Below are 9,050 nucleotides of genomic sequence, written 5' to 3' on the forward strand. Positions count from 1 at the left end.
GATTGGGCTGTGCACGCGGGAGCGATGCTCAGTCTTGGGCTAAGGACAAGGCACGTCCTAAGCCAATTCCCCCAGGGCATTGTGATCCTAAGATGAAGCGCCACGACATGTCTAGGGCCAAGGGCCTAGGCATCTTACGGGCGGCGCAAGTTGGGGCGAGCCCCACCAACAGGCACAGGATCGTGCTTGGGAATCCTGGGATTAGGAAGAAGGCTGGCCCGCGGCGAGGGGAGCCGCGGGCGCCGCACGGGCGAGCAGGTGCCGCTACCCAACGTAAGGATTTGGGCCCGTGACACTTGGTATCAGAGCTGATTAAGGCCATATTATGCCATGGCACAACGCCAAGTCAAAGGGTGGATATGGCGAGTGCATTTTGGATGTCAGTGCCGAGATCACGTCAAAGCAGAGATTGATGTTCATATGCCATCAATGATCGAGAACCCGATACTGATGGTCGACGAAAGAAATGGGTGATTTCATTGTCTTTCGAAGTCTAAGGTGCTACTGAATGAGGTGATATGCCGATGAGTCGGATGGCCAAGAGAAATCCATGTTTGCCAGGTCGTGCAACCATATTGCTAAGAGTGGGAGCCATGGACTATAAACTTGGGCATGATCATAGCGGAGATCTTGCCAAGGATGCGTGCGACGCATCATGTTGAGTGTCTTTCCTTCGGGAGAAGACTTTGGGTTGCCTGAGGGCATTGCCAAGGTGAGGAAACGGATTCGAGGGTATAGCGAAGCTTCGAAATGGGGCGAGTTTCCAAGTTAGAAGGTGTCATCATTCTGGAAAGAGGTATGTCGAATGATCAGGGACCGTGAGTGTCCAAGTGCGAGGCACACCGAACCGGGAAGCCGTGCTAGCAGGGCCAAGAGGGTGCCTGTCTATAGGGCGAGTATTGAACTACTACCGGGAGCATTGGCTACTTGCTGAGGAAGTGACAACTGGAAAACAAAGAGCTTTGTTCGGAAATGCGGCGATGCTATGACTTTGGGAATGTAGTACTCACCAAAGGTCGTCCCAAGAGCTGGCCGAATGCCAAGTGGGACGACAGAGCTAAGATGTATCCTCCACATTGAGTGTGGAAGGATCCCGCCTATGCAAGAGGCATATGGGCAAAGTCATGGGTCTGGAAGCGAACACATCTTCAAGGTAGTGAAGGCAAAGAAAGCTACGGGAGCGGAATGTTACGTAAGCTATGCCAAGAGGGCGTCTTAATGCTACGGGAGCGAAAGGCTACGGGAGCCATGCCAAAGAGGGCATCTTAAGGCTACGGGAGCGACGTCAAAAGAGCACATTGATGTGCTAACCTGTGAAGGAAAGCTTCAGACGGACATGAAGTCCGTGAGGGTCATGGTGTGATTGACTAGTGTGGGTCAATTACAAAGTTAGACACCAGAGAGTGCAAGTGCGGAGGCACTTTCCAAGTGAACACCGAATGGAGGTGAAGTGCAGAGGCACGCTTGGAAGATACTTGGGGGAGAAGTGCATGGGGCACGACTCCTTTTGAGAAAGGACTTCGAGGAAGTCCAACCCACAGGACAAAGGGAGCTTGAATGGGCATACCTGAGGGGGCAGACTCCGGGATGTCTTAAGCCATGATGTGTCATCGGGGACGATGACATTATGAGTGTGGGAGGATGTCACAACTCGCATTTTGGAGTTGTGATTTCGGCCAAGAACTGGTGAGAAAAGGTCCTTCTGATGGTCTGACGTAGAGCAGTCTACTCGGGCAACTTGGGCTTTTTAATTTTAAGCATATATAAGGGGGGTATAGGTGATGAAAGCTCCGACCTGCCTCCCCCATACGTGCTGCCACCGAGCCGTATAGAACGAGCTGCCTTGGGGGCAACCTCAAGGGCCTACCTAGATGACTCAAAGGAGTGTCAAAGGTATCCACACGAGTTTGGGAACTCGTATGGACGGCGTGACGCCTTCGGGCCAGCGTTGGGCGTCAAAGTGGTGCTGGAGGCTCGATGTGTGGAACGGAATGTTGGAACGAGACCTCCGTGCCGATTGGATACTTGACGCACCTGTCATAGGGGCATCATGTGTCGACTTGTGAGCATGGCTTTGGTTCAACCATGCAAGCAAGGGTCCGTTGGCCTAAAGGTGCAGGTGTGGGCGACACTGCACTACTTCGGAATGGAAGCGTGCTGCAAGAGGGCTATGTATGGGCATGGCACGAAAGAGGCGCATGACAATGGCCAAGGGCTAAAGGTTGCCTTACTCGGGCGAGGCACGAGCTAGTCGCGGATGCACTAGGCGAGTGTCAAGCTTGAGGATTGGGCTGTGCACGCGGGAGCAATGCTCAGTCTTGGGCTAAGGACAAGGCATGTCCTAAGCCAATTCCCCCAGGGCACGCATGGATTGTGATCCTAAGATGAAGCGCCATGACATGTCTAGGGCCAAGGGCCTAGGCATCTTATGGGTGGCACAAGTTGGGTCGAGCCCCACCAACAGGCACAGGATCGTGCTTGGGAATCCTGGGATTAGGAAGAAGGCTGGCCCTCGCCGCGGGCGCCGCACGGAAGAGCAGGTGCCGCTACCCAACGTAAGGATTTGGGCCCGTGACAATAAGCTCCTTTGAATGATTTAATGTCATGGGCGGCTTTCCAACCATGCCCCATGACCCCTTGGACGCGCCCCGTGGCGTCCTGGCCAGCTTCCCAACGCCCGTCGCCACGGTCGGCCCCGTGGTCTCGGCAGCTCCAAGTGACAAGCGCGCAAGTGCCTTTGTCGCCCCACCGATAGCCATCGCCAGCGCCCAGCCACAGGCAGATGCTAGCAGCGCCGCGCGCGTAGACAATGCCGCGCGCGCAGACCCTGATGCTAAAGGCAAAGTTGCAGCCAACGGACTTGTTTCTGCTTTGTAGAAGACTAAGTCCTTTTCATTGTAAATATAGAGTAGTTTTGCTGCATTTTCTTTAAGTGTGATTTTCCAGCTTTCATAGGTCTAGTCATGTAACTTTGGTTTATTTTTTTTAAGCATTATTAAGGGGGACCAAGCAATCAAAACTTTCAAGCAAGCAAACAATTCTCTGTACTGGTGTCTCTCCCCCCGACACCGTCTTGTTTTTCTGTAATAGCTTTCATTCAATGCAATCAAGCTTTCTTTCATTCTCAATTCTCTTTTCTGCTCTCTTTCAATTGCTCATGACATTGGTTTTCCCGTACGGCACTGACAATCTAGTCTAGCGTACGGAGGGGACCTCAGTTGGCGGACAGCAACCGTACTGACATCGGTTGCTTAGCCTTACATCGCCCTTCCAAGGAACTTCAGGAAGGCGCCGCGTAACAGTATAGATGAAATGTATATGCTTCTAAACTAGTACGAGGGATTACATTGCAATTACTACCATTTCTGACCATGGTGAATTATGGGGATCGCATCGCGACCCTTGAGGGAACGGTTGACGCCTTACGGCCCATCGTGGAAATGGTGCCTGACCTAAAGACCAGCCTAGTGCAAAGGTTAGACGACCTGGACCGCAGACTGATCCAGGCCGAAGTTGACATAGAAAACATCAGTCGCGACTCTGAAGGAGACCGGCAAACGGCAGCCACAGAGGCAGCCGAAATTTTTGGTAAATTTGAGGTCCTCGAACAGGAGCGCGCCGAGGATTTAGCCAACAGGGCACAAGAGGCATACAGGGTGACTGCCATGCAACAAACTATAGACAACTTGACAGGCCAGCTCAACATTGTCAATGCTGCTTTACAAGGCATGCTTCGAGGAGGTGGAAACCAAATCGGGGGTATTGTGAACCGCGCCCCTGTGGCCCAAAAACTGAAAATTCCTGAGCCAAAGCCATACAGTGGAGCTCGGAATGCCAAAGAAGTGGAAAACTTCATCTTTGACATCGAACAATACTTCGATGCCGTGGGGAGCCTAGAAGAAGCTAAGAAGGTAGCAACTGCTGCCATGTATCTTCAGGGTGATGCCAAACTCTGGTGGCGGGTGAAATACGAAGTCATCAAGGCTGGTGAAGATGCCCTCGAGACATGGGCAGAACTGAAGGCAGCCATACGCCTGCAGTTCTTCCCCGAAAATGTTGAGTACAATGCTAGGAGAAAGCTACGGGAGCTCCGCCAGACCAAATCAGTGCGGGATTACGTGCGGGAATTCTCTGCGCTCATGCTGAACATCCGCGACATGGGGGACAAAGACAAACTATTCACCTTCCTGGAAGGGTTGAAACCTTATGCCCGCATGGAGTTGCAAAGACAAAGGGTAGACACGTTACCTAAGGCAATCCAAGCAGCAGAGTGCCTTGGGGATTATCAAGTGGAAGCCCGGAAGGACAGGCCTCAACAGCCTGTCCGAGGAGGATACAAAGGAGGCCAGCCGAACACTGGTGGCCCTCGCAGAAGTGGAGACCGGAGTGCACCCAAATCTAAGGCTCCCACTTCAAGCAGTACTAGTGCTGCATCTAACAACAATGATCGGGGGAGGAAACCCCCCTCAGGATGCCGTCATTACGGCGGACCACATTGGAACAATGAATGCCCGCATGCACAGATGAACGCCCATCAAGCTTTTGAGGATGGGTCCGATGACGATGCCGATGATGCGGACCAGACCGAACCAGTTGGTGCATTCAATGCCATTGTTGGCTCTTTTTCTGAGCCCCTAGCGAGAACCAGTGCTGGTATCCGTAAGAAGAAGGACCCCTGTCCAATCGCCAAGAAAGGGAAAAAGAAGGCAAACGAAAGGACTCCTCCTCATCAAGAAAGGACCTTAATGTTCGTTGATATGAAGGTAAATGGCAAGCCCATTCGGGCGATGATAGACACGGGTGCTACCCACAATTACTTAGCCTTGACTCAGGTGGAGCGCCTTGGCCTAGTTGTATGAAAGGGGAAAGGTCATGTCAAGGCTATCAACTCACCACCTCAGCCAGTGGGTGGAATAGCCAAAGAAGTACCGGTGAAACTTGGCCCTTATGAAGGAAAGTTCAACCTGCGCGTGGTGATTATAGGTGACTTCGAGTTGATAGTGGGGTTGGAATTCCTGAGACAGACCAATACCATGCCCGCACCGTATGCAGACTTGCTACTGATGATGGGAGAAAATGGAGCTAAGCCCTGCATTATTCCGTCCATTCCCATGAAGATGGCCGCCGAGAACATATCGGCCTTGCAGTTGAAGAAGGGGGTAAAAAGACATGAACCCACGTTCCTGGCTACTCTCTGCATGGAAGATATAGAACGCTCCTCGGGTCCCATTCCTGCACCCGTGAAGGAGTTGCTTCTGGAATTTGAAGACATCATGCCACAAGACATGCCAAAGCGTCTTCCGCCTAGGCGAACTGTGGACCATGAGATCGAGTTGGTGCCGGGTGCGAAGCCACCTGCCCGGGTACCGTACAGAATGTCACAACCCGAACTCACCGAGCTTCAGAGACAATTGACGGAAATGCTAGACACAGGGATCATCGTGCCCTCCAAGTCCCCATACGGGTCCCCTGTGCTATTCCAAAAGAAACATGATGGTAGTTAACGACTCTGCGTGGATTACCGGGCTCTAAACAAAATCACCGTGAAAAACAAGTACCCTATTTCGCTAATGGCAGACTTGTTTGATAGACTGGGTGGTGCGACGGTATTCACCAAAATAGACCTGAGGACAGGTTATTGGCAAGTTCGGATTGCAGAGGGTGATGAGCACAAGACGACCTGTGTGACAAGATATGGGTCGTACGACTTCCTGGTTATGCCCTTTGGCTTGACTAACGCACCAGCCACATTTTGCACCTTGATGAACCAGGTCTTCCCAGAATACATTGATGAATTCATCGTGGTTTATTTGGATGACATTGTGGTATATAGCCAGACACTAGAAGAACACCTGGAGCATTTGCGGAAGGTCCTAGCCCGATTGCGGGAGCACGAATTATATGCAAAGCTATCCAAGTGCTCCTTTGCTCAGAAACAAATTGACTTCCTCGGACATATCATCGAGGAAGGGCGGATCAAGATGGACCAGCAAAAGATTCAGGCCATCACAGAATGGCCGCCTCCTAAGGATATCCACGCCTTGAGGTCGTTCCTTGGCCTATGCAACTTCTATCGGCATTTTGTGAAAAGTTACTCCCTCATTGCAGTGCCGCTGACAGAACTCCTCAAGAAGGTCACACCTTGGGATTGGGGCCCCAAGCGGGCAGAGGCCTTCGACGCATTGAAAATGGCTATGTCTAGTAGTCTTGGCCCTCCCTGACTTGGCCAAACCATTCGAAGTGCAAACGGATGCCTCTGACTATGCACTTGGTGGAGTATTGCTACAAGAAGGGCATCCCGTAGCATACGAGAGCCGGAAGCTGAAGGATGCAGAGCGGCGCTATGCCGCCCATGAGAAAGAATTATTGGCTGTCATTCATTGCTTACACCTTTGGAGGCATTATCTACTGGGAGCCCCATTCGTGTCAAGACAGACAACACCGCCGTTAGCCATTTCATGACCCAGCCAAAGCTGAATGGTCAACAGGCTAGGTGGCAGGAACTCCTAGCGGAATTTCACTTCAACCTGGAGTACCGAAGTGGGAAGACCAATCATGTTGCTGATGCACTCAGTCGGAGAGCTGATCTAGCATCGGTGTGTGTACTCGCCGCCCTAAAGGGAAGCGAAGTAACCACCACTATAAAAGACCAGATACAAGATCTACTCATCAAGGATCCTGCTGCACAGTATTTGGTTGATTTGGTAGGACAGGGCAAGACTCGCCAGTTTTACACCGAAGATGGTTTCCTGAAGGTGAAAGGGAACCGACTTTATGTTCCTAAAGGAGGAGATCTGCGACGGGCTCTTCTAGCGGAATGCCACGATACTCTGTGGGCCGGTCATCCCGGCGAGGAACGCACCATGGCATTGCTTCGCCGTGCATATTATTGGTCTCAAATGGTCGACGACGTCGCTCAGTATGTGAAGACTTGTCTAGTATGCCAGAAGGATAAGTCAGACCGCTTGACACAGGCAGGGCTCTTGGAACCACTAGCTGTCCCAAAAGACCTTGGGAAAGCGTTTCCCTGGACTTCATCACCGGATTGCCCAAGGTCGGAGATCTCACAACTATCTTGGTTGTGGTGGATCGGTTTTCCAAGTATGCTACCTTTATAGCAGCCCCACAATATACATCAGCAGAAGATACAACTCGACTATTCTTCTCTCAGGTCGTCAAATATTGGGGCCTACCCAAAGACATTGTTAGTGATCGCGACTCACGCTTCACTAGCAATTTTTGGACCCAACTCTTTAAGTGTCTCGGGTCAAAATTGAGTCATAGCTCAAGTTTTCATCCACAATCTGATGGCCAGACGGAGCGATTCAATGGCATGCTAGAGGAATATCTCCGGCACTTTGTGACCGGATCGCAAAAGAACTGGGTGAAGCTTCTGGATGCTGCTCAACTGTGTTTCAATTCACAAAAGAGCTCAAGTACCAACAAAAGCGCTTTTGAAATTATTACCGGACAGCAACCGCTACTCCCACACACAGTGAACGCACCAAACATGTCAAAATCTCCTCGGGCTGCTAGCTTCTCAAAAGAATGGAAGCAAAATTTGAAGATAGTGCGGAGCTATCTTGTCAAAGACCAAAAGCGGATGAAGAGGCATGCTGATCAGAATCGTCGCTTTGTTGAATATCAGGTGGGAGACAAAGTGATGGTCAAAATCCCAAAGCGGTACTTGTTTGCAGGGGTCCATGACCCTCGCCTATTGCAAAAATATATTGGACCCTTGTCCATTGAAAGGCGCATTGGGAAAGTTGCATACCGGGTGGATACCCCAGCTTGGTGGAAAATCCATCCTGTTTTCCATGTCAGTCTCCTGAAACCTTTTCGGGAAGATATGGAGGATCCTTCACGAAGCCAACTCATAATACCAAGTATTCGAGGTCCCAATTCAACCGGGAAAAGGCGTGCTGAAGCTATTCTTGATGATCGAGTGATTCACGCCTCAAGAAAAGATCACCAGGAGTTCTTGGTGAAATGGCAGGGATGTGATGCAGAGAAGAATACTTGGGAAAGGGGAACAAACCTCAAAGCCTACAAGAGCCTGATTGATGATTACCTTGCAAGAAAGGCACCGAGGACTTCGCCAACTCAGGTGGGGGAGAATGTCATGGGCGGCTTTCCAACCATGCCCCATGACCCCTTGGACACGCCCCGTGGCGTCCTGGCCAGCTTCCCAACACCCGTCGCCATGGTCGGCCCCGTGGTCTCGGCAGCTCCAAGTGACAAGCGCGCAAGTGCCTCTGTCGCCCCACCGATAGCCATCGCCAGCGCCCAGCCACAGGCAGATGCCAGCAGCGCCGTGCGCGTAGACAATGCCGCGCGCGCAGACCCTGATGCTAAAGACAAAGTTGCTGCCAACAGACTTGTTTCTGCTTTGTAGAAGACTAAGTCCTTTTCATTGTAAATATAGAGTAGTTTTGCTGCATTTTCTTTAAGTGTGATTTTCCAGCTTTCATAGGTCTAGTCATGTAACTTTGGTTTATTTTTTTTAAGCATTATTAAGGGGAACCAAGCAATCAAAACTTTCAAGCAAGCAAACAATTCTCTGTACTGGTGTCTCTCCCCCCGACACCGTCTTGTTTTTCTGTAATAGCTTTCATTCAATGCAATCAAGCTTTCTTTCATTCTCAATTCTCTTTTCTGCTCTCTTTCAATTGCTCATGACATTGGTTTTCCCGTACGGCACTGACAATCTAGTCTAGCGTACGGAGGGGACCTCAGTTGGCGGACAGCAACCGTACTGACATCGGTTGCTTAGCCTTACATCGCCCTTCCAAGGAACTTCAGGAAGGCGCCGCGTAACAGTATAGATGAAATGTATATGCTTCTAAACTAGTTTTGCCAATTTATTGACGACAAACAACCTCCCAAGGAAGGTCGTAGTTTTTGATAACGACTCTAATTACTCAAAGTTCACTTCCCTCCAAGAATAACGAAGATAATCATATGGAATACCATTCTTATTTTAGAATCAATATCAAAATAAAATTATAGATGTATCAGTCCTATGTGCAGGCGTGATTATCTGCTTCCAG

The sequence above is a fragment of the Nicotiana tabacum genome, chromosome 19 (assembly GCF_000715075.1).
Source record: "Nicotiana tabacum cultivar K326 chromosome 19, ASM71507v2, whole genome shotgun sequence".
Lineage (NCBI taxonomy): Eukaryota > Viridiplantae > Streptophyta > Magnoliopsida > Solanales > Solanaceae > Nicotiana > Nicotiana tabacum.